Raw genomic sequence first — 25,561 nt, 5'->3', positions numbered from 1 at the left:
TTATCTTTTCCTCTTCTTTATGAACTTTCCCAACATGCCACTTTAATTTCTATTGTTTTTAACCAATTCTTGAATCCGCCTACTGTGTCTGTTCTGAAATAACGTCTGAACACAGGAATATATACTGCAATGAATGTGTTCCTGAAAAGGTGTGCCGTAACTGAATCATTTTCCATTAACTAGAAGATGCAGACATTCCTTACAGTGAAATCTTTTTGGAGTGAAAATGATTTCAAGTCCCTTAGAGTGAACACAGATTTTATTTTTTTATAAATGAGGGACACATATATAATCTAAACTACAAACCACTGTTCTAAAGGTAACATAGGAGATAACGGCAATGCAGCCATTCTTTAAAAAAAAAGGCTCAAAGAAAAATGCTGTTTCTTAATTCTCAACTCCTATAATCTATACCTTTACGAGTGTTTTATGTCTTCCCGAACTGTTGTAAATGAACATTCTATTTCAAGGAAATCTATGTTTAAGTCAATCCCTTAACATAAAATTTACTTTACCCTCTCTCATTTATCAATTAATAAAAAATTCTATCAACCTCCTTTTCCTCTCCCCCCATAAAAGCACCCCACAAGAATAATTTTTTTTGGTAAAAATGTTTTCCAAACTGAATCAACCATAATCCCCAACACAAAAATCAATCCTTTGCAAAAAGAAAGTATTGGACTGCTGAGTACATGACTTTTTTCCATCACCACCCAAATAAAATCATGGGGTTTTTTTAAATCAAGGGACAGCTGTAAGAACCAAAAACAACTAATCTAAAATTAACTTGGGAGAACCTAGCAATGTTGCCATTCTGAAAACAAAACACAAAGCAACTATTTTTTTGTTACCAGATAAAATAACTGAATAAATCTTAAAAAGAGCATCAGCAAAACCTCAAATACCTTTAGCACAGTATGAGTCCATCTTGCTTTATCAGGCTTAAATTCTAGTGTGAGTCTCACACATTAGAGGCAGTAGATGTTAACAGTGCAGAAAGAACAATATGTATAGAGGAAGAAGTGAAATTGTGTCACATCATAACTGCAAACAATGAAGGCAAGTTTAAAACAGGAGCAGCAACAGTCTGTGCCACCCAAAAGAGTGAAAAGACTTAAGATTTATATCTGGAATGGGCCTTAGATCATCTGAGAGAGGTTATAAGGGAATTAAGAGGAGAAGAGTAATTAAACTATTCTTAAAATTTCTGTTTTATGAAATAAAAACTAATAAATCAGAAACAAATTATTGCTTGAATGTTAAATAAAAATAGTATATTAAGCATGATTCCCACCACTCAATTTAAGAATTTGTTCCTTCCCCAATCTTCTAACCGTAGGCCCTCAGGCATTTCCTTTAGCCAACAATCCACTCCTAATCAGGAGGCTCAAGGTAAAGGCAGATTAATTTAACTTAAATCAACATTTATTAAGCCCTGGTAAAGGATAAGGCACACGGCAGGTCAAAAGGGATACAAGGACTCCACTGGGCCCCTTCCACCCCACCCCCACCCCAAAAAAGAAAAAGTCTTTTCTCTGAAGGTACTTGCCTTCTACCAGGCAAATTCAACAGGCCAAAAGTACTTTCTGACAAAAACCAACACCAACAGCAACTGAGTCTCCAAAATGTTAAACTGTGGTAAAATTATCACTTTTTTAAGTTTGGCCAGCATAGAAGCATTTGTCTCAAGCAGTATGACTTTCTAATTCATGGGAAAAAATATTTAAGAAATAGTTAAGTTTTAAACAGAACTGAGTCTAAGCCAAACACTTAAATATTTTTGCTGCATTTCCTACAGGTTTGCTTACCTTCAACAAGAAATATTAAATTGTTTATTTCATCATTTTATCTTCAACAAGTGGAAAGAAATAAAAAACTTTCAATATTATAAGGATAAGACAAAAGAACTTAGGTTAACTAAATCGTAAATTTATGTTTCCATTATCACAATAGCTAGCTAGTGGTTCCACCTGCCTCAAGTCTCTCCAGGTCAACTTTCATTCAGCCAGCAAAGTGATTTTCCTGTAGGGAACGTTTGCCTTCCTATAGGGAAGCCAGCACCCCCCACTCAAACTCCAGTGGCTCCCTACTGCCTCTAGGATCAAACACAAAACCCTCATTTTAGTGTTCAAAGCCAATTTTAACCAACCCCCTCCGCCCTTCCAGTCTTTTTACACCTTACAAGCCACACACTCTTCAATCCAATGACACAGACCTCCTGGATGTTCTCTGGAACAAGAAATTCCATCTTTCCTGGAAGGAGGAAGGGAGGGGCAATACTGAGCTGCATTTTCTCTGACTATCCCTACTATGCCTGGACTTTTCTCCCTCCTCATCTGTGTCCACAGTAGACCTTCCAGGCTTCCTTCAAGTCCCAACTAATACCGCTCCTTCTACAAGAAGCCTTACTCAAGATCCCTATTAATTCTAGTGCCTTTCCTCTTTTAATTAATTACTATTTTTCCTGTATGTAGCTTGTTTGTAGGTATTTGTTTGGCTCCCTCACCAGTTTGAGAGCTCTTTGAAGACAGGGACAGTCTTTTACCTCTCTTGGTACCCCAGCACTTAGCACAGTACCTAGCCCATAACAGCTATTTAATAAAAATTTATTATTGACTGACTAAATTCCCTTGAAATTATCTTGCAGCTAGAAAGCTAAGATAATTTTCAAACTTCAAAGAAACAACCAGCAAAACAATCACAAAGTGAACCATAGGGTCATACTTAAAACATCTATTTTATCATAAAACATATTTGCTCGAGTTAGATTATGGAGTATCTCAGTTCAAAGAAGGATGATAATAAACGGTATTTTAATTATTTTGCAGTTATATGTGTGTGCTTTTCAAAGCTTCAAATAGTCATCATCTTCACCTAACATAATGGACACAGTATGGAACTTAGGAGATTTGTACCTAAACTGCTGTGTTTTTCACCATTCTAATATACTTATGACCCCGCACAAAATACCAGAGTGAGAGCTGCCTTCTCGGTCAATAAAATGGAACATAACAGGTCTCTCTAGCAAGGTTTTAGGAGGAAAAAAGTGAAAAGTTCTATACAATGCTAAGTACACCTTAGAATGAATACATTATAATATTTCCATTTACAGCAATTAACAAAAATCAGAAGCAATACTGGGGAGGTCACACTTAAATATTTTAGGATGGGGGATTTTATTTCGGTCTTGAGTTAAAACAGATTTTGAGTGGGACGGATCAAGTTCAAATTTTAACTGTGCCACTTAGTAGCAATTCGACCCTCAGGCAAGAACCTCTCTGGGCCTCTTGTTTTTTCATCTGCAGAATGAAGTTACATTAGATAATTTCTCATTTCTCAAGTCCCTCACAGCTCTAAACCCTATGATGCTACATGGCTTCATTAAGTAACTAACTAGGAAAAGTTTTTTTCTAACTTCTAACTGTAGCTTATGGCCAATATAAACTTCAGCAACTAACACATAACATTAATCAAAAAAGTGGCCATTTCAGCTTGATTTTTTTAAAGATAAATTCCTAGTAAAGCTGACACAGATTAGTAGTTAGGTATGGTATACCTTACAAGCAAATAAAACCAAGAGAATATCAACTATTCAAAAGAAAGCCACAGTATTTACATCTTAACCAAACAAAAATTTCCAAGTCTTCTGTATAGTTCTGTCTTGGTAGAAATGCATTCCAGGAAGCCTTGTATCTATACACATCATAAAACAAGGATAAAGTAATTCAAGTCCCGTGTTATATAGAAGCATATAAATACTGGAGGCGGAAGGAAAGGAAGACCATTACTGAAAAATAAAGAAACAGTTTTAGAGGTCCTGTTGTATCACGTTTTGAAATTAAGTTGACTGGTAAGAACGAGCCTCCAAGGAAGGGACTGGCAACAGTATGGAAACTGATCCCACTCAGTGACTTCTCAAAGAAAAATGAACTTCTTTCTGCTCTCTTACTGTCACTTAAAAGTACCCATGAAAAGTTCAACTCAAACTTGCTGCCTTTAAAAGTTAAAGAAAACTTTTAAAATGGTATTATAAAGTAACATCCTAATAGAAATCCCTCAACAAAACTGAAACCAAAGGACAAAGATCTTGCACAAAGGAAAAATAAGGCCACTTTATTTTAACTTCTGAAGTTTACCCCACTTCTTAATTACAAAAAACACGTACTGACAGTCGTGCTTGTCACAAACTTTTTACTGTGCCGTATTGAAATTTCCATATTATACTTCAGGATTACTTTGCAACCCTAAAGCCCTTAGGAGTTACAAAGTAACACATTTCTTGGGAAGAAAACATCTTCCCACACACATTTCAACCTGACGCGGCTAGCGTGATCATCTCCTTTCCATTCAACAACTCCACTAACGCGGCGATGCGGCACTACTGCCCAGCTGCCAGGATAACGAATAAAGTTATTGGGCTGCACTTCCGCCAACAGAACCAGTCGGGCAGAAATTCCCGATCGTCGGTCCCTGGATGCGCGACACCATTTCGAGCCTGGAAGAAGCGTGGGGTTCCCCCGTCGGTGGCCAGCAGCCGCGGAGCACCAGCCCTAATTAGAGCCCCCGCCCCACCCCGCTCAGAGGCGTCCGCCACTGGATGACCCCCTCCCCCCGCCCCAGTCCTCCCAGGACTCAAGGACCCGAAAATTAAAGGAGCTGCCGAAGCGCTGCGCTCCGCTGGCCGAGGTCGGGCGCTCAACTTCTCCGAGGGGCGGGAGGGAAGCGGCCGAGGGGAGGGGAGGGCACGGCCCGCCGCACTGCAGGTCTGGGAGAAGCTGACACAGCGCGGACTCGGCCGGCCGCCGCCCCCCGCCGCCCCCGCCCCCGCCCCCCGGGGGCCCGGAGAGAGAGCGCCCCGGAACCTCGGCGGCCACATGGCTTCCCGGCCCAGGGGAATCCCAGGGGCTGGGAACGTGGCGAGGGCCCAAATACAGATGCACCCCGGGGGGGCTCCGGTTCCCCGCAACACGGTACTCTTGGGGATGCTGGGGAAGTCAAGGACCAGGGTGCGAGGGTCGCGGAGTACTAGTGGGGGAGTGTGGGGAAGGGGCTGGAGCCGCCGCACGCCCCTGGGCCCCGGAGCCTGCCCCTCTTCGGGCCCGGCCCCACGGGACCCGTTCACCCAAAGGAACCGCCCGCAAAACCAAGCAGCCGGCCCGACCGGGGCCCAGAGAGCAGCCTCCGGCGGGAAGATGGCGGCTCCGGTGACAGGAGCGAGACGGGCGGCGGCGGGTCCGAACTAGAGGAGAGCAGGTCCCCACCCTGGCCCCGAGGGCCCCCGGCCCAGGGGCAGCACCGGCAGGAAAGGGAGTTGTACGCGAGCCCAGAGTCGGAGAGGAGAGAGCGCCGAGAAGCCCTCGGGCTCGGCTCTCACCTGTCACAGCCGCCGCCGCTCCAGCTCCGGCTCCGGCTCGGGCTCCTGCTGCTGCTGCTGCTGCCGCCGCCGCTGCTGCTCCTGCGAATGCCGCCGCCGCCGCCCGACCCCGGCCACGGGCGCCTCCGCCGCAGCCCCGGCTGCTCCCAGAGACCGCACCACACGCGGGGACCCGGTTGGGGGGGAGGAGAGGGGAAGGGAAGGGGGAAGGAAGAGGAGGAGCGGGCGGGCGCCGGGAAGGAGGGGGAGGGTAGGGTGGGGAGCGGCGCGGGCTGGGCGGCTGCAGCGGCGGCGGCGGCGACAGCGGACTCTTCCCCTTTCAGGCCCGAAAATATCTCAACCTCGAGACTCCAAATCCCCAACGCTCCTTCCCGTTCGCATGAGAACCCACAGCCCCCCACTTCCGGGACTCCGGCGGAAGTCCCTCCCACTTTCCCTTCCCCACTCCTCCTTTCGAATTTACCCACCCAGACCCAGAGACTGGCGGCCTCGGAGACCGGGAGAGCTTCACGTCAAGCGCGAGGCGGCGCGGCCATTGGAGGACCTGCTCTCCCTCCCTTCCCCGCCCCCTCCCCACCGCCTAGTCCATTCTGGTACTCCGCGCGCACTCCCAGGCCGGCGCTTCTGATTGGAGCGGGTCCGCATGCCGCCGACGAGCGGTCTCTAAGGCTAGCAGCGAATTAGTGTCTGAGTCCCACCCCGTCCCCCCACTCGGGCCGATCTGCCTTCCTCCAGCCGCGCCTCCCCTCCCCCGTACTCTCCTCCCCGCGCGTCTGCAAGCGCGGCGCGCACGTGGCGGCTACTAGCCCTTCTCGGCTCTTGTAAGGACCGTTGCGGGGGCTGGAAGGCTTCGGCGGCGACGGCTGCAGCTGCGGCTGGGGGAGAAACTTTCTCCGGTGACGGCTGGCCCCGTTTCTTAGGATAAGAGGAAGCTGGCGTCGTGGGCAACCCCAAGGTCGAGACCACCCTAGTGGCCGACCGGAAACCGAAAGCGCTGGCCCTGGTGGTTTCCCCCGCGGTCTCGACATGTTTGAAAACTCTTGAAGTAGCGGGGCGGACTGCGCGTGCTGGCCAGGCGCACTGGGCCCACCCCGGTGCCACGACCCGGCCGGTTGGGACACGATACGTGCCCCCTGGATCGGCCAGCCGGGAGGAAACCTCGAAGACGGAAGGGGCAGCCGAAGAAGACGGTAGTTCTTCTGGACCCCTGCCAGGCCGCTTTTCACCTAGGAGGAGCCGGGAAGCGTACGCACCCCGGCTGGGGAAGGGATCAGCGGCCGGCCAGAAGTCCTGGCCCTGGAGGCAACCTGGGGCGACCCTGGGGAAAACGCGTTTTCTATGTGTGGCCCAAGGGCTCGGCCCTGGCTTGGCCCCTTTGCGGTTTGCACAGCCCAGCCAATTTGTTCCTGGTTCCTAAGCGTGGTTACTTTGCACACGAAAGAGGTTCCAGGGTAAAGAATTGTTCTCTCCGAGGTCCGACCGCTCGGTTACCTAGGATTCCTTTGCAAGTGAGGGGACATGCATTCCTTCTTTCGGCCACCCAGCCACGGCTTCGTTCTTTTTCTGTCTTTCGTTTTTGGGACTCAAGTAGAGACCCCAGAAACAATTAGGCCCTCATCTCTTAATGCCTGCGAAATCTGTAGGCCAGTCTGCTGATAAAATAATTCCCTCTATACAGCCATATAATCTCTCTCCATCTCGTTAATCCAGTATTTCTCAACCGGGTTGTGAATTAATCAGAGGAGACTGAGAAGTTGGAAGGGAATTACTTAGAGTGGTGTTGGGCTCAGAACAGCTGTTTGATAATTAACTCTATAAGCAGTTCTTTAAAACTATACCTGTTATTCTCCCTCGATAGCCCTTTTATACTGGATTGCCAGTTCCTGCTTATCCCTCTGCCCTGGACCTAATCACCTCATTGCCTTTCTGCCTCTCCAGACCCCCAGTTACCTGTTCCCAAAAGAAAGTTGTCATAAGGCTGTTCCCTTCCCAAGAAGCCGAAGAGTCTGCCGCAATTTCTTCCGTTTTGGAACAGTAATGTGATACAAGGGGTGGAGCGCTCTGAACTCACCTAAAATGAAAAAAGTTACAGAGACTCTCTCTAGCAAAACGAACACATCTTCAGTGGAGTCCCCTTGCTCTCAAACACAACTAATCCAATGGTTTTCCACGGAAACAAAATTTCTTAAAAAGGCAAGTATATTCGGTTTCCTAGTTTAGGCTTTACACCTGGTTTCCTTTATGTTCGTTGCAGTATTTTTATGGTGCGGTCTAAGAACTTGAGACATACAGTTTTAGACCGTGGGAGTGGAAAGGATTTTACTAATCGTCTAATTAAACCTTATTTTACAGTTAAAGAAACCGAAGCCTAGAGAGGTGAAGGGCCCAGGATCAGCTAAGTCTTCCCTCCCCCACTGTTTTTATGACACTAAGCCGTTCCAGAGAAAGGTTTGTTCCCTCTGGAAAAAAAAAAACTAGATCTCTGAAGATTTCTTTTCACCCACACCTCAGTTCTGAAACCCCTATTTCACATTTTGACAATCCTACTAATCCGTAGACGATATAGCTTTTAGACCTTGTCCTTGGGCTTGCATGTGACTTGCACTTGAGTGCTTGTTGAATTGAACTATGTAAAGGGTCACCGTTGTAATAATCATCACAGGCCTTGACCCCAAAAAAAATTTAGATAAAGTTATGCATTCCTTTTGATTCTTTCCAACTTTAAAGAGTAGTCTTGATTTTGATAACTTTTAGAAGAGGAAAAGCATATTCACAAAAATAATATTACTACAAGGCAATGATGAAGGATTGAAACTTCTGAAAAGAGTTTGCCAGTCTTACTGCCCTGCCCAAGTGTTCCTGCTTTGGTTGCCTCCACTTTTAGCCTGCCAAATTGTAAGCCATGGTCAAAGTAACTACCTGATAGCTTACTCTTAATATACAAAACTCTGTCTATTGATACTATTAAAATTTCAGCTTCAGGTCCTAAACAGGTAGATTTTTTACCTTTTTTATCTTCTACCAAGGCATTGCTACAGAGGGGTTAATGGGCAGGTAAGTGGTCTAAAGGCAAGTCTAGTTATCAAACTAACAGTTTTCAGATAGGTATTACCTCTTTCAAAAAATTTTAAAACAAATAATCAAGATCAAAGTATTAAAATATTTTTTGTTTCCTAGGAACGCATTACTAGCTACACAAGAAATATACTGTCATATCCTGCACAGAAAGATGGGGTCAGTGGTATATTTTTAGCATCAGGCTTTTCTTTGTAGAAGTACTTTGACAAATATTGCTACCGCCAGAATTTTCTCTGAAAAGAGGTAGATTATTTTCTCTTCCCAAACATCTTTCATGTTTATATTTCGTTTTCCCTTTTGCCTTATCCATACCTTGGGAAATTCATTGGGAGGGCATTATCCCATTACTCAGAAATTTTTGCTTACAGAGCTAGTTAATAGTCAAAAAACATTAAGTGCCTGCTAGATACTAGGCACTGTGCTAAGCACTGGAGATACAAATATAAAAAAAGACAGTCTGCCCTCAAGAAGCACGAAGTCTAATAGAATACAACACACAAAAGGAAGCTGAAAAAGAGGAGGACTGAAAGAGGAGATGAAAGGGTACCCAACGTGGGGCATGGTAGCGAAGTCCCAAGGTAGTACAGCCTGGTGAGAAAAGAGAAGAGTCAGCAGAAGTCTCTCCTTACAATGAGTTTTCAAATTCATGGCCCCACCCCTGCAGTCAGAGAGGCAGCAAAGCCATAGCAGAGTGTTAAATATAGTTAAGAGGAGAAACTGTGTTAGAATTAAGTAGAGATATATTAGCTGTAGTGACAGGTTTCATCATAATTCAAGATTTAAAAAAAATTACTTGTATTTGTGTATCATTGTATACCTTTCACAGTTTTTATAACCATTATTTTAGTAATATGTTTTGCAGGGTCCTAAGCATAGAGTTCATATGGCATTGGAATTAGGCAATCCCTGAACACAAGAGGAAAGCAGCTTTTTTTGAGGTAATGGGATATATCATTTGAAGCAAGAAAAAGTCTCCTTTAAGAACCTTCCGTGATGTCTCATGGGGGCAGCTAGTGGACAGAGTGCCCCATGTAGAGTCAGGAGGATTCATCTTCCCAGTGTCCAAATCTGGCCTCGGACACAAGCTGTGTGACCCTAAGAAAGGCGCCTCAGTTTCCTCATCTGGAAAATGAACTGGAGAAGGAAATGGCAAACCACTTTTCCAAGAAAACCTCAAATGGGGCCTCAAAGAGTTGTTTGATCAACTATAATGTCTCTTAAGATGGTGAGAGGGTGACCCTGGATTCTCCAAGGCTAAACTAGCAGACCACAGACTTCCAAACCTGGAAAAGTTTCATATATCCACCTAATGGATATCTGTTGTTGGAGCACCAACCTAGTTAAATTCAAGGCTGATCATCAAATTTGCCCTATGGCCAATCACTACTAGAATTTATAAATAATTCATGTGTTTTTTTACTACAACATTTCTTTAAGACAATCCACTAAGGCATAGTGGGATTGGAATCTTCTTTGGTGGAAGAATACCCAAACCTGTGAAATTGCAGGTTTCACATTGAAGAATTGAAGATAAAATGTAAGAAGGTACCACGTATAAATAGGAAGGTGATTTTGGATCTAGTGAAATCGAACAGACAAAATATTTGTTAGAACAAATGAGATACTAATACTACATATTGTAGAATGTCATCACAGAAACTTATGCAAATGTTTAACCTTTTGCTTTTACTATTACAGAGTATCGTTTGTACAGTTACATGCTTCTGGGTCCCTTTCTGCCCCAGTTCATTTTCTGTGATATAATCTTACAGAGTAGGAATTATCTTATTCTAGTAGTGGCTATTTTTGTATTATACTGTATGCACATGTTGTAATATGTAATCATTATTGAGAGACCCCATTTAGATCTCTTCTACTATTAAAATCAAGTCAAACAGTTCATTTCAATACAAGTATGTGCCTAGCACTGTTCGGTGCTATAGCACTGTTTTTTAGTGCTTCTTCAAAATGAAGTTAAAACATCTATTTTTTTCTCCTTACGGAGAGGAGTAAAGTAAATTGGGCTCAACATCCTTAACAACAGACAAAGGCCATAGAATCTGGTTAAACAATATCAAAACTACATAGTATTGGGGCAGGTAGGTGGTACAGTGGGTAGAACATCAGCCTTGGAGTCAGGAGGAACTGAGTTCAAATGCAGCCTCAGATACGTGACACTTACTAGCTGTGTGATTTGGGGCAAGTCACTTAACCCCAATATAAAAAACAAAACAAAACTACATAGCATACCCCAGAAGTCCTACTTCGGTTTTAAGACTGGTGTTAAACTACATAAAAACTTTTAGAACACCCTGTATTGGGTGAAACTCTTGTACTGTTAGGCTTAATAGCTAAAAAAAATACACATATAAACAGTATGTTAATTATATATTCTGTGACAACACCTAGAATGGCTAACAAAGGGAAGGGGTTTAGGTTGTAAACCTTGTCTTTATAGAAAATGTCTAGTCCCACCCCCTCAGGTGACAAAAACAGGTCCAGAGATGAAAAGTATATTGCTCATGGTAACTCAGATTGTAGCCCTCTGAGAAGGGATGTAAATCCAAGTAGGATGACACAAATTCCAGTATACCATTGCTGTTGCACCCACTACACAATCCTGTGTTGAAAAACCATCAGGCCTTTCCTTTCAAAAGGGAGATAAATTCAGAGCCAAGTTCAAGTCATTTAAGGCATAGAGAATGTAATTCACCAGGGATGAAAAGCAACAGAAGAAAGAGACCTCAGAAAAACCAGAGGAACAAGGCAGTTAGAGTAAATCCACCTTTAGCCCTACCCCAAGAAGCTGCTAACTCCTGGGTCACCCACAATAGACCAGCAAATGAAATTATTCCATTTTGTATTACATACAGATTATGAGGCCTATAGAAATGAGATAATTTAGAGATGAAGTCATTGAAAGCCTCCCCCAAGGAGGCTTTGTTTTCAGAGGTACAGAAAGGATTCCTTTCGCTTTGGATTCTCAGCTACTGCTTTCTCCATTCATTTCTTTACTCTCTCAGATTTATGGTGAAAGCACTAAAGTAAGTTCAGACCAAGGTATAGACCTTACCTAGGGACTTGAAGAACTTGCCATTATTATTTACCTGCCTCTTAAGTGACTAGATGAATTATACATTTTGCAGAGTGTTTTATTTGGCAACAAAGGCACAGAAGATATTAAGAACGTAAACAATTCAGTATAAGCTCGGTTAACTCAGAACAGAACAACAAAACAGTCAAACACCAGACAGACTAACCTGGTTTAGTAATCAAAGATAAAATAGCTCATTTTAAGCAAATAACAGGGAACCTATTAGGTCAGGAAAGGTAGACACAAATAACAATGGGCCTTTGCTGTACATATTAGCTATAGCCACAATCAAAGAACTGGCTACATATGTATTACATAATAGGAGGTCGTAATTATCTTTTCAGGCACATTAGTGTTTAAGGAGATTAACAGCATTTGCAATGTCATCTCTGAATGTAATCTTAGCAGATATTAGAAATGTATTACCCATCTAGGCATAGTTTATCCATAGAGTGTTTTCAACATCCATGTTATTTTCAATAACCACTCCTTAGCCATAAATCTTATTTCAGGATTGCTGACCAACTCTCCGTACAGCATATCCAAAACATTTTTGAGTGATAGTTATGATGCTTTGCACCAAATCTTTGTGAGTCCGTTCTGGTCATTTAGAAAAAGAAGTAAGATGACAAGCAAGTTGGTAGAAATACTTATATTTGTTTTCAAAATTGTTTTGAATCCCTGAAATGCTATAGAAATGGAATTATGTAATTATGTTACATGCATGAAGAGTTTAAAAATAACCTGAGGATCTAGAAATGTACCATATTAATAAGCTAAGACTTTTAGGATTTAATGACACGGGCCTGGAAACAGACTGAATTTTTGGATAGGAAATGATGAGAGCCTAACACAGTGATGGTGCTATTACTGGTGTCACAGTGCGTAGAGCTCTAGAACTAGAGTCAGGAAGAACCAAGTTCAATTATGGCCTTAGAAATTTACTAGCTTTGGGACCCTGAGGAATTCACTTAACCTTTATTTGCCTCAGTTTTCTCACCTGTTAACATGAGGATAATAGTGCCTACCTCCTAGTCAGGATCAAGTAAGATAATACTTGTAAAAGTGCTCAGTGCAGTGCTTGAAACTTAGTAGGCACTATGTAAATGCTTATTCCTTTTTCCTTCCCCTGGTCCACACTAATATCTCCAGGAGAAGGAGTATAGTGAGGAGAACCTAGACTCAAGTCTTGTCTTTGACATGTACTATCAATCAGAAAGCATTAAACACCTACAATTTGCACTCTTCTAAGCATTTAGGCTATGAAGATAACAATAATGAAATAGTCACTGCCTTCCAGGAGCTTACCCAAGAAGCTTATCAGAAAAAAAAAAAAACAATGTAATTTGGGGACCAGGTACTAGCATCCAGGACTGATTGATCAGGAAACACTTCATAAACTAAGTGGCTCTCCCTGGGCTTTGAGGGAACATAGGGATTCTGGAAGGTGGATCTAGGGAGGGAGTTCACTCCACGCACAGGACACAAAGGTAGAATGGGAATATTGTGAGAAATAGTAAGAAAGCTGTTTTGGCAGAACTATAGATTGTGTTACGGGTAGTAATGTATAATAAGCCTGGAAATCTGGGAGGACTTGTAAAGGACTGTCAAATAGAGGAGATCCTAGAGGTGTAGGGAGCTGCTGGAGTTTATTGAGTAGAGGAAAGGAATGATATAGCATAGTAATATGATTTTGGCTGCTCTGTGGAAGATGAATTGGGGAGGGAAGAAACTTTGAGGCAGAAGCCAGTTGGGCTATTACAGTAGTCAAGCATAGAGATCAAGAGGTGAATTTTACCTGACCTAGGTGGTAGTGGTATGTGAGTGGATAGGAGGGGATAGTTATGAGATATTATTGTGGTAGTATTGATAGAATTGAGCAACTTATTGTATATGTGGAGGGAGGGAGAATTAATTGAGGTAATTACTCCAAGATTGTGACCATGAGTGACTAGGAGGTTGATTGTGTCCCATAAGAAACATGTTTGGAAGAGAGTAATTGCACTAGGGAGGAAGAGGGAAACAATGAGTTCCTTTTTGGAAATGTTGCTTTTGATATAATTATGGATTACCCATTTGAAAAAGTCCAAAAGATAGTTGGTGATACAGGACTAGAGTTCAGTAGCAAAACTAGGACCGGACCGGATATATAGATCTGGAAGTCATCTGCCTAGAGCTGGTCATTGAACTTTGAGAGAGAGGACCCAATACAAATCTTTTGGGTACACCCACAGTTTGGGGTTGAGGGTGTATTGAGAAAGAGCAGTCAGACAGATAAAAGGAGAACCAAGAGAGACTGTCTTAAAAACTGACAGGGAAAAAGAATATTGAGAGCGTTAAATGGGGTCAGAGAAGTCTAGAAAGATGAGGATCAAGAAAAGGACCCTGGATTTAGCAATTATTGCTAACTTTGAAGAGGCAGCTTCATTTAAGTGTTAAGTTACAAAAGATTTAACAAGTGAATGAAAGAGGAAACGGAAGCAAGGAGACCGATCACCCTTTTCTAGGAGTTTGGCTAGGAAAGAGGGAAGAGATACATGACTTAAGGGAATGATAGATTCAAGGGAGGGTTGTGTTCTTTTGGATTTTGGTTTTTGATTTTGATTTTTGTTTTAAAGAACAGGAGATTTTGGCCTGTTTGTAGACAGAAGGAAAGGAGCCAGAATATAGGAAAAGATTGAAGTTCGAGAAAGGAGACGACTACAAGGACGATCTGCCAGAATAAACAGGGTTAAAAGGGTTAAAAGTTAGCCTTGGGGAGAAGGGCCACTTCTTAAAGGAGGAAGGAATGGGGATGATGTTAAAGAGTTTTGAAATACCAAGTAGAGGGTAAAAAAGCTTACTATGAATGGTCTCTGTTTCCTCAGAAAATAAAATTTGAGCCCTCTGCAGTAAAGTTGAGGGAAGTGTAGGGAGCTAGAAAAGAAAAGAAAAGGTTTGTAACTGCTGTTGTCATTAACCTTTCAGTGCCCCCAGGCAATTCTCTAATGGAGACTTGATGAAGTCGTTGATCTTAGACCCAAAAACAACAAAAAAAAAACCCTCCATTTTGATGGTTGCATTTTACAAGATGTAATTATATGCATGTATTTATCATCTTATGTAATATATGGTAAATTAATGGGTGCATAAAGTGTCTGAAAGTATATATTCATTTACTCAGTTATATACTTTTGAACTGAATGTTTAGCACAAATAATATTTTCACTTTTTTATCACATTAAATCAAACACTAGAATTTCTTATTTCAAAAAACTTTGTTGAGCCCTTAACTTCAGAGTATTTTAGTAATCCTCAGTTCTCAGATCAACCATTGATAAGTTAATTATTATAATTTTTTTTTGCCTAGCAACGGGTTAAGTGACTTGCCCAGGGTCACACAGCTAGTGTCAAGTGTCTGAGGCCACATTTCAACTCAGATCCTCCTGACTCCAGGGCCAATGCTCTATCCACTGCACTGCCTAGCTGCCACCCCCCCACCCTTTTTTTTTAAGAGTGAGGAAAGGGAAGTTTAATTTATTTAAAGCTAGAAAACTACTTTGACTTTCTTTACATAATTTTAAATTTTAATTAGATGGGATAAGTAAGTTTTCATTTGATTAGAGTTAGTTTGGTATTGTGGATAGAGGGCTTGTCTGCTGTGTGGCTCTTAAATTCACTTTAAGTCAGTGAACTTCATAGGGCCCCAGGGAACTCTGTAATCAGCCAGTTAATCATTAAGCATCTTTTAAGTGCTAGTCTGAATTAAGACCTGTGTTTACTAAAACCAAGATAAAACAACTCCCTAACTTCAGGGAACTTGCATTCATTCTAATGGGAAAGATAACACCTTCATACTTATAGAGTGACACAAAGTAGATACTAAGTATAAATAAGGAGAAGGGGAAAACCCAGCAAAATGGACCAAGAAAGGCCTTCCAAAGAAAGTGGCTGTTGAGCGGAGTCTGAGGAAGAACTTTCCATTTATGGCAAAAGACAGTGCAAAGGCACCCAAATGGCAGAGGGAGAATGGGAGGACCTGAAAAACCTGAGGCTGGTAAGCTGAGCCTGGAGTCATGTATACAATCTCTAGGAAAGTTGATGGAGGCTGGGTCATGAAGAGGTTTTAATTGCCAAACAAGTTTATATTCATTCATTCACAGACTTAAGGGGTGATGTTGTTTGTCCTTCGTTTCCAAGAGGACCAGTGACATCAGAGGTGATGTCTTAACTTCAGTGTGAATTAGATTTAAGTGAGGCAGAGTTACACAAAGTTGTAAGCGTCTTTCTTCCGGAGTTATTGAAGTCCATTGGCAAGACAAAAATAAGATGTCTGGTGATGGCCCAGGATGCAGTGGATGACCTTAGCATCTTCAACGTCTAACCAAACTCTAAGCTTCGGCCACCTTCATGGCCGTTAGAAAAAATTGTTCTCCCCAATCCATTCCCCACAGGGGAAATCTTCACATGTTTGGTGTAGACATCCCCCAACTCATCAACAGGTCTGAGGCCTGTCAATTACTCTCATCCTGGCATAGCCTGTACACTTAGACAGTTTTCTAAGATATGACTGCTGCACATGCTATACCTTCTTGGAGCCATAGGTAAGAGTGGGTGAAAGGTGGACACCAAAAGTAGATGAACAGCCCTGAAAAGGGCTTGGCAAGCCCTCATACCAAGAGGTGCTAGTTCTCCCTGAACACCCCACATACCCCAAAGAGTGACATAGATCTGAGCTTTACAAAAATCAATTTCAGATCCAAGACTATAAGTTGTATAACAATTGAAGGTGAAAGCTGCATTGGTAGAGAGTTTCCTCAAACCACAGAAATCTCAAGTTCTGAGAGGTAAAATGTAGGAGCAATTAACAAAACCCTACACTATAATCACCAACTATACATAACATTATTTGAGCAGTGTAGTTAGAATTTTATAAATTACTGTCCTAGGGCATATTTGTGGAATATAATCGGCAGATCTTAATGTAAAACCAGTTTATGAACTTTATAAGCACATATACATATATATATATATATATATATATGTAGTAGGACTTCTTTCATGTATGTCATCAGTTCTGTATTATTAAAATTTAAGAAATTTATGCATCTGCAGCATTTTACAAGCAAAAATGCTTGAATGGAAGTTGAGAAAGACACAGGTTCAAATTCCCCCTGTGGCACTTACATAGTCACAACCTCTCTTGAGCTTCAGTTTTTTTCATCTGTAAAATGAGGATGATAATATTTATCCCACAGGGCTGTTGGGGAGAATGAAATAAGCTAATTTCTCTAAAGTTCTTTTCCAGTCTTAAAGTGCTATATGAATATCATCATATGTTTGATAAATATTCTAGTAATTTTAAAATGAAATGTATTTTTCCTTGTACTTTAATGTAAAACATAAGTAAATACTGATGTCATTTTTCAAAAGAAAAAACGTTTTGGCCTATTCCTGATCTTCTTATTGGGTCCATTTTGTCCGCTTTGTTTTCATCTGCCTCTTTACCCAACCTTCACCAAGAGGCTTACCACTTTAATGTTTGTTATTCTAGCTACAATAATAATAATAATAATAATAGTAATAATAGCTAACATTTATGTAGCCCTACGTTCCAGGCACTATGCTAAGTGCTTTATAATTTTTATCTTAATTTAATTTTGATCCTTACGACAACCCTGGGATGTCGTTGTTATTATCCTCATTTTTCAGATAAGGAAATAGAGGTAAACTGAGGATAAGTGACTTGGGTCATGGAGATATATTTGAACTCAGGTCTTCCTAACTCCAAGCCCAAATCTCTACTCACTGTACCACTTAGCTGCACCTAGGGGATCCTAATACCCTGTCATCCCTTGCTTTTCTGTCCATCAAATCCTCTTTCTTAAGATTACCCCCCATCATCTAATTCTTCAACTCCTGCTCCTGGGTTTTTTGTGTGACTGAAGATTTAAAAATCTATGCAATCTTACCCACAATAAATTCATAAAACCTCAGCTGTTGCTATAATTGGACAATTCTACTCTAGCCTTATGGATTCCCTGTTTCATTTCTCAGCAAGTCAATTTTGACTATTCCAAACCATTTTTCTGCTCTCTTCCCCACCTCCAGTGATATCCCCACAGCCAGCAGATGACCAAACCTACTTCATAGGCCAGTGGCTGTGAACTCCCCTCCTCCATTCCTCAAAACTTAAAGGATAATAAGATATAGGTCTAGAAGGGACTTTACAAGTCAAATTGCCTCATTTTTACAGGTGATGAAAACGAGACCCAGAAAGGAGAAGTATTTGAGTTAAATTCAAGTGACCTACCCAAGGTCAACAACTTATTATTGGTAGGGCTATGATTCAAACCCAGGTCTTGAGACTTCTGGCCCAGTACACTTTCCACTATATTTTGCTGCCTGTACTTCTAATGAGCAGTCTGCTTGCATTGCCTCCTTTTTTTGGCTTTGTTTTGTTTTAACCACCCATTCAATACATAACCCACTGAATTCTGGCTTTTTTCCCCATAGTCCTGCAAAGAATATTGAGCTATCATATCTTAATCTTAAAATATCATTGCACCTATAATTTGCCATCACGTATTTTCCTCCAGGGAAGATGTTCCTATTCTCCATTACAGGTGAAGTACTTCCTTTTGCATACTTGGACATGAAATGTTTCATATTTTTCTTGGTAGCTATCTCCAATCAGTATCCATCCCAACAACTCCAATTGGCTAACACGGACTGTTTGCTATATTTAATTCAGCCTTCCAACTGGATTCCATAGGTATATTCGTTAGGGGGGGGTGGGAAGGGCAGGCTTCACTTATCCAATTCTGCCCACCAAGAATCTCTTTCCTTACCAAATTCTGTGGATTCTTCAAGGCCAATTTAAATCTCACCTTCTCTATGAAACCTTTGATATTCATTTTTGTCTACACTAATGTCTATTTTCACAGAACAGATTTAACACTTGATGATAGAGCATTTTTGCTAACTCATTTTGGCACTTAATTCTTTTTAAGAGAAAAAAGCAGCCTTGTCTCCCTCATAAGACTGAAAGCCCTGTTTTTTACATTTGTTTCCCTCAGTACCATCCACCTGTTCCTTTGTTTTCTCTGGTCACGTACCCTAGTGCTCGAGACGTCTAACCTCTACTGATGTAAGCTCTTGATCCCATTCCCTCCCACTTCTGAACCTTGCTTCAGTAAACATCCCTTCACTCTCATGCTTCTGAGATTCACTCTTTCCTCTCTAGTGGTTCCATCACATCTGCTTACAGGTATGCTTAGCTCTCCCAGCTCCTAAAAAAGATCTTCCTTTTGACCTTCCATTCCATTCAGGTGCTGTTCATTTCTCCTCTCTCCTTCATTTCTGAACTTCTTTAAAAGTTTTCTGTACCTTATGCCTTCATTTTCTCACTACTCAGTTCACAGTTTTTCAGTTGAGCTTGGGCCATCATCATTCCACTGAAACAGCTCTTTTAAAGGACATCCTAATCACTAAAATTAATGCCTTTCTTTTTTTAAGGTCTTATCCTCTGTCTCTCCTAGTGTTTGATGTTGTTGATGGTATGGGCTTTAAGGACCCCACACTATCCAAGTTCTCCCTTCACCGGTTTCTTGTCTTCTAAGTGACGCTTTTAACATTCCCTCAAAGGTCTTTCCTTGGTCTGATTCTCTTCTCCCTTAGCAATTATACCCTCTCGGGCATTGAACTACTACTTCATGCAGATGTCCCAAACTAAGCTTCTTATATTTTCTCTTAAACCTTCCTCATCCTTCTGAGTTCACAATTTCTCATTGTCTATTTATGGCACCACTATTTACTCAGTGTCCCATGTTGTGACTTACTTCTCTTCACCCTCATGTCCAGCTCCTACATTCAATCCCCATCTCTCTACACTCACTTTCCCCACCTAATTCTGGTCTCTGTACACTGGGGTTTCCCTTGACTTTTCTGTCTTATGCAGTTACTATCATATCCAGTTCCCATCTTCCAGTGCTAACCTCTTTCTTCTGCTTTCTTGACTCTAGATCTTGGTTCATACTTTATCTGTAACTGAAATGCCCTCCCTTCACCTACTTATTCTTTTTTTTTCAATTCAAAACAACATTTATTAATAATCATCTAATATGTTCAAGGCCCTCCACTGGGTGCTAGTTATACAAAGGCAAAAACAAAACAGCCGTTTCCTTCAAGAAGATTGCACTCTGCTGAGAGGGATAAATAAGCAAACATGACATGTATCCAGAAAAATATATAGTAATTTCAAAAAGGGATTTTGAAATAACAGCTACTAAAATTTAGTCATCTTTTGAATTATACTTTTTTCCTTGATTTACTTGACGGAATTGAAATATAACAAAGTTGGTTTTTGTGTTAGGTTTTATTTTTTTTAAACAGGAGAAAGCATTAAGACCTAATCACATTCCTCATTGTTAAATAAACTTTCTGTTTTCCTTTATCTACATTAAATGAAAATAGGTTTAGGCTAGGAGAATGAACAAGTATTATTTTCTTTATGGGTTACTATATATTCCACCTACTTATTCTTTAAGATTCATATTAAATGTTCCCTCTTCCATGAAGCATTTCCTAGTCCCACAGGTCCCCAATCTATTCTGGAGACTTGAGATGGTTCTTGATTTTTTAACTGCAATTAATGTAAATATAGAAGGCCCAGATTTCTGACTGAACCAATCAAAGGTGTAAATGAGGTGGGAATATGTTCCTCCATCAGTTTGAATGGAGGGAAGGTCTTTGATCATGAGCAGATAACATCACACCGAAAATGTTTTGTGACTAATAGTTCAAGTGAATCAGTCACACCTTGTGAGGCTTTGGATAAAAAAAACAGCAGGCCAGTCTACTAGTAGAACAGCTCTAACCAAGCTCCAGAGAGCGAATTATGGAGTAGGGAGAGGGGGTCCCAATGGGAAGGGACCTGGAGAAGTTAGGAAAGACCGTGGCTCTCCCAACACACACACACACTACAGAAAACTATGAGTTTGGAAGATCCATCCAGGCCATCAGAGAAGTCTCACAGAAACCAGGTCCTGTAGCAGAGTCCCTGGAGCAAAAGGGGCTAATTTTGGTATTTGTAAAGGTAGCTGAAAGGGACACTGAGAACAAAGGACACACTGAGGAAATGCAGGTTCAGGATGATATAAGGGAACCAATCCTTGGAATCCAGAAGAGAGTTACACCATGAGGGGACTTCATGAAGAAGTCATGAAGGAAAGAACCCCTAGTAACTGAAAACTGTGAGTTGCCATTTTGCTCTATGTGCTTTCTGTAGTCTAACCTCACCAGCAACATATGTTAAGTCTGTGCCCACTCTTCCCGTGGACCTTGTGTATATTTTTTAAAGACCCAAGACTTTGGGGAAAATTGGTTTTTGCCCCAACTGTTCTTCCTATACCAACTCAGTAAAAGCCCACTCCTAAAAGCTAAGTGATGCTACTGACTGATAATGGGGAATTGACTGGATGGAGGTTTTAGGAGCAATATAGTGTTAGAAAAACCCATCCTTGTCAGGGTCACCCTGCTATAAGGAAGAAATAGTAGCTATCTCTTCTGGGAACTCAGGCCAACAATGAGAATAAGAGTTAGAGAAATTGCCCCCAGAAAGAGTGCTTACATAGACAATATTTTGTATTGTAGCTATCTTTTTTGTTACTGTAGACTTGCCTGTAAGCTCCTTGAGGACATCTTATCTAGGTTTTGTAGGTCCCTTTTGTATGTTCCACACACAATAAACAATAAATGTGTATTACTGTATTGTTACAGGTTATTGTCTGAATTAATTAAAATGAATTGATTTTTTTAAAAAAGCAGGTATTCCCAAACCTATAAATAGGTAATATCACAAAAGTTTGCTTGAAAGTCAGCATTTGGAACACAGAAGCATTTTTCTACAGAAATAATGTGAGAAATAGTAGTTAGGTATTTAGACCAGCCCATAAAATCTATTTTCATCTAAATATCCTTGAAGGTCTAGCATTCTTTAAACAGCTGTTGTTTTGTCCCTCATTCAGGAACAGGACCATGACATCACCGAGGTGATGCCATGACATGCAAGTGAATTGGATTTAACTGAGAGAAGACTGTGCAAAGTCACCAGCCTCACTTTCTGGCTGCAGTGGTGAGATATAGATCAAGCCAACTGGAGATGGCCCTGTATGCAATGGGAGACCTTGGCCTTTTTAAGCTAAGGTCTTTCCCAGGTCTCAGTTTGATTGAGGCATTGTCTGTTCAGTGATTAAACCTAGGTAAGAAATGAGGTAGAAACTGGCCTCTTTACCTAGGAAAAAAAAATCCATCTGGGAGTGGAAAATCCTCAGGGTTTCTGGCCAAAACAGAAACAATTGCTATTTACATTCACTCTGAGCCAATCCGGGCCCAAACAATGACCAAGTGGGACTTGGCTTGGGACTTATTGTTGGCCAATCAATGAGAACCAGAGTGATTTGGGGTTAAATCGGGGGTCCTTAAGAAAAAAAGGTTTCAGTGATAAACACCATCACTACAAAAACTATCATGTATGACAATGCATCTACGGGAAAATGCATTCAGATCTCCAACCTGGTTTGCCAAGAACATGAGAATAAATGAACTAGTAAAGTATTTATTAAGTGTTTACTATATGCCAGGTGCTATGCTAAACGATCGACTTTTTAAAAAATTGTTTTAAAATTGTTTAAAATAATTCCTGCCTTCAAAGAGCTCATATTCTAATAAAACGCATAAAAGCAGAAGGTGACTGTTTAGGAGGTGGAAAGGGGCCCCCTTCCATGGCCAGGATAGGGGAAATGAGGACTCCTTAACCTCAAGCCAAAAGTTGTGGCTCCCCTAGCCTAGTGTAGAGAACTGGTAGCAACAAGAATAGAATAAAGATCAGGCCAGGCTGGGTGAGGGGGGTGGGGAAGAGAGGGAGAAGGGCTGTTATTTCTTGGTTTTGTGTCAGGTCACCACTTTTGGTTTTTTTCCTCCTGACTCCAGGAATTTACATACTTCTTGAAGGGCTGCCTTCCTTTACTCCCAGCCACAGTGTCCTGCTTCCCTGGCCTAGTTGGACCAGAACACTGTCTCATTTCTGTTCTATTGTTCTTTCCCTAAAGAAAGTACATAACCTACATGAAATTTTCTAAGATTTAAAAAAAAATTAAAAGGTTCCCTCCTACTTCTCCTCTAATCTTCTCTTTTTTCATTTACATCTTGTTAGAAAAATGAAATTGTATATAAATGTTAAAGATCCTTGGGTACACTAAAGATTAAAGTGAAAATTGTCTTTTTTTCCATAGGAAATTCATTTCAACAAACACTAAGCAGTAGTGGAGGGGAAGGTAAAGATAAATAAGACTGTTCTTGCATTAGTCCGAGGTATCATTTATGCACAAATAACTTCAAAATGAAATAACAGCTCATATTTGGGAAGCACATTAAATTTTACAGTGTCCTTTATTCATAGCAACCCAATGAGGTACATGGTGCAGATATTATTATCCCCATTTTACAGATGATGAAGCAGGATTAAAAGAATAGAATAACTGGGCTATTGGCCAGTCCTAGCATCAAAAGTAGGATTTGAGTCCCAGTCTTCTGCTTCTAAGTATGGCACTTTATACCATACTAGGACAACTGTGCAAGTTCCAACAAAAGATTTTCTCAGGTCCAGGAGGAAAAGATCATTTCCAACTAAGAAGAACGAGGGATAGCTATATGGAGATGGTAGCACTGGGGTTTGGTTGGATACCTCGTCCCTACTGCCCTAATAGAGGGAAGGACAGAGGCATTGCTTGTGAGTAAGAGCAGCCCACATCTTGCAGAATTTGGAGATTCGATCGGAGATTCTCTTCCCACTTGCTCCTGATTCTCAGACTCTCAGAACTGGTAGGAACCTCACAGGCCGTGTAGTTCAGCTCTGCACTGGCCAAGATGCCACTGTCTCCTGAGCATCCCCATTCTGGTTTTGGATAGCACTATTTGTTAGGAGTTCTTTCTTGATGTCAGGTTCAATCCGCCTCTTTGTAACTTAACCCATTATTCCTAGTTGTTTCTTTTAGGCCGTGCAGAATAAGACTAATCCTATTTCCACATAGCAGCCTCTCAAATACTCAGAAACAGCTATCATGCCTCTTATATTTTTTTTTTCAGGTTCAACATCCCCAGTTCCTTTAACTCCTCCATATGTGGCATGACCTAAAGGCTTTTCATCATCCTTATTGTCATCCTCTGAATAATCTGGAGTTTATAATTTTTTTTAAATGTGGTGTCAAGAATTGAACAAACCATACATGATATGAGCTGGCCAAAGGGAGGGCACAGTGGTACTCATCTTGGACAAGACGCCTTTCTTAATGCAGATGATATTGATGCCACATTCACTTTTTTTGGCTGCCAGATCACACTGATGATTTGTTTTGAGCTTGCAGTCCATAAAAGTCTCCAGATCTTTTTCAGATAACCTGCCATCTAACCAAGGCTCCCTTATTTGCAAAGCTGATTTTTGTTTGTTTGTTTGTTTGTTTTTTGCCAGGCAATGGGGTTAAGTGACTTGCCCAGGGTCACGCAGCTAGTGTCAAGTGTCTGAGACCGGATTTGAACTCAGGTCCTCCTGACTCAGGACTGATGAAAGCTGATTTTTTTTTTAACGTAAGTGTAAGACTTCGTATTTATCCCTATAAATTCCATCTTGTTAAATTTGTTGCGACATTTTAGCCTGTGGAGAACTTTTAAAATCCTGACTGCATTACCTAACACATTGATCATCCCTTCCAGTTTCGGGTTGCCTGGGACTTTTATAATTTCTGCCTTTGCCTTTATTCAAATCATTGGAAAACAGAACAAATCCCTGGGGAGAAGCCACTAGGCATAGAACCACTGATGACTCTTCCCCTGGTCCAGTCATCCAACCAGCTCTAATCCACTTAATTGTGCTACCTTCTAACCTATATATCTCCATCTTGTCTCCTAGAATAGTATGACAGATGTCATTAAATACTCTGCTGAAATCTGGCCTAACTATGCCTACAATATTCCCCTGACCTACCATTCTAATAAAGGAAAAAAGGAAACAAACTTAAAAGAAAGATGCTAAAAAAGGAAGAAAAAAAGAAAGAAAACCAGTTTAGGTTGTCATGACCCATTCTTTTTTTTTTTATTTTTTTTAATTTTTTTTTCCATATGCTTTTGAGTTGAAAATTTTTCTCCCTTTTCCTCCCCCCCACCCTCCCCAAGACTGCGCACAATCTGACATAGGCTTTACATTTACATACCCATTAAATATATTTTCACATTAGTGAAGTAAGTAAAAATTAAAACCAATAGGAGGAACTATCAGAAAGATGAAACAAAACTCAACAGAAGGTAAAAATAAGTGATAGTGATTCGACTTCCATAGTTCTTTCTTTGGATGTGGACAGCATTTTCCATCCCGAGGCCTCTGGAGCTGTCTTAGATTCACGTAATGCTGAGAAGGGTTCAGTTTAACATTCTTAGTCATTGCATAACGTGGCTGTTATTGTGTACAAAGTCCTCTTGGTTCTGCTTACTTCACTCAGCATCACACCGTATAAGTCTTTCCAGGTTTTTCTGAAGTCAGCCTGTTCATCATTTCTTATAGCACAATAGTATTCCATTACATTCATATACCACAACTTGCTCAGACATTCCCCAATTGATGGGCATCCTCTCAATTTCCAATTCTTTGCCACCGCAAAAAGAGCTGCTATGAATATTTTTGTACATGTGGGTCCTTTTCCCATTTGTTTGATCTCTTTGGGATATAGTCCTAGAAGTGCTATTGCTGGATCAAAGGGTATGCACATTTTTGTAGCTCTTTGGTCATAATTCCAAATTGTTGGCGGCAGTGGGTAGAGCATTGGCCCTGAAGTCAGGAGGACTTGAGGTCATGACCCATTCTTGATGAAATTAAACTGCCTCTTTGTGATCACCTTCCTTTTCTAGATGTTTCTTAATAAGTCTAGATTTTTCCAGGAATTGAAGTTAAGTTCACTGACCTACAGTCCAATGACCTTGTTCTT

At 41.2% G+C, this 25,561-nt stretch overlaps 1 protein-coding gene across 4 annotated transcripts in view; it reads right to left on the bottom strand.

The window, feature by feature from the left end:
• Positions 1–25,561, bottom strand: part of LARP4B (La ribonucleoprotein 4B) — a 216,967-nt gene that overhangs the window by 138,380 nt on the left and 53,026 nt on the right. For 2 of the 4 annotated variants that reach the window (XM_078152481.1, XM_078152488.1), the window contains exon 1: positions 5,375–5,466. The exons of 1 other annotated variant lie outside the window; for it this stretch is intronic. The gene's annotated coding sequence lies outside the window, so the exon portion shown is untranslated. Of the gene's footprint in view, positions 1–5,374; positions 5,467–7,324; positions 7,402–25,561 lie in introns of those variants that run through there. One more of the 4 variants, XM_020990362.2, reaches the window with a different exon arrangement.

Source organism: Phascolarctos cinereus, unplaced genomic scaffold (genome assembly GCF_003287225.1).
Source record: "Phascolarctos cinereus isolate Bilbo 61053 unplaced genomic scaffold, phaCin_HiC Scaffold_1;HRSCAF=81, whole genome shotgun sequence".
Lineage (NCBI taxonomy): Eukaryota > Metazoa > Chordata > Mammalia > Diprotodontia > Phascolarctidae > Phascolarctos > Phascolarctos cinereus.
Note: the sequence above shows the minus strand (reverse complement) of the source record. Positions and strands in the feature narration are given on the sequence as shown.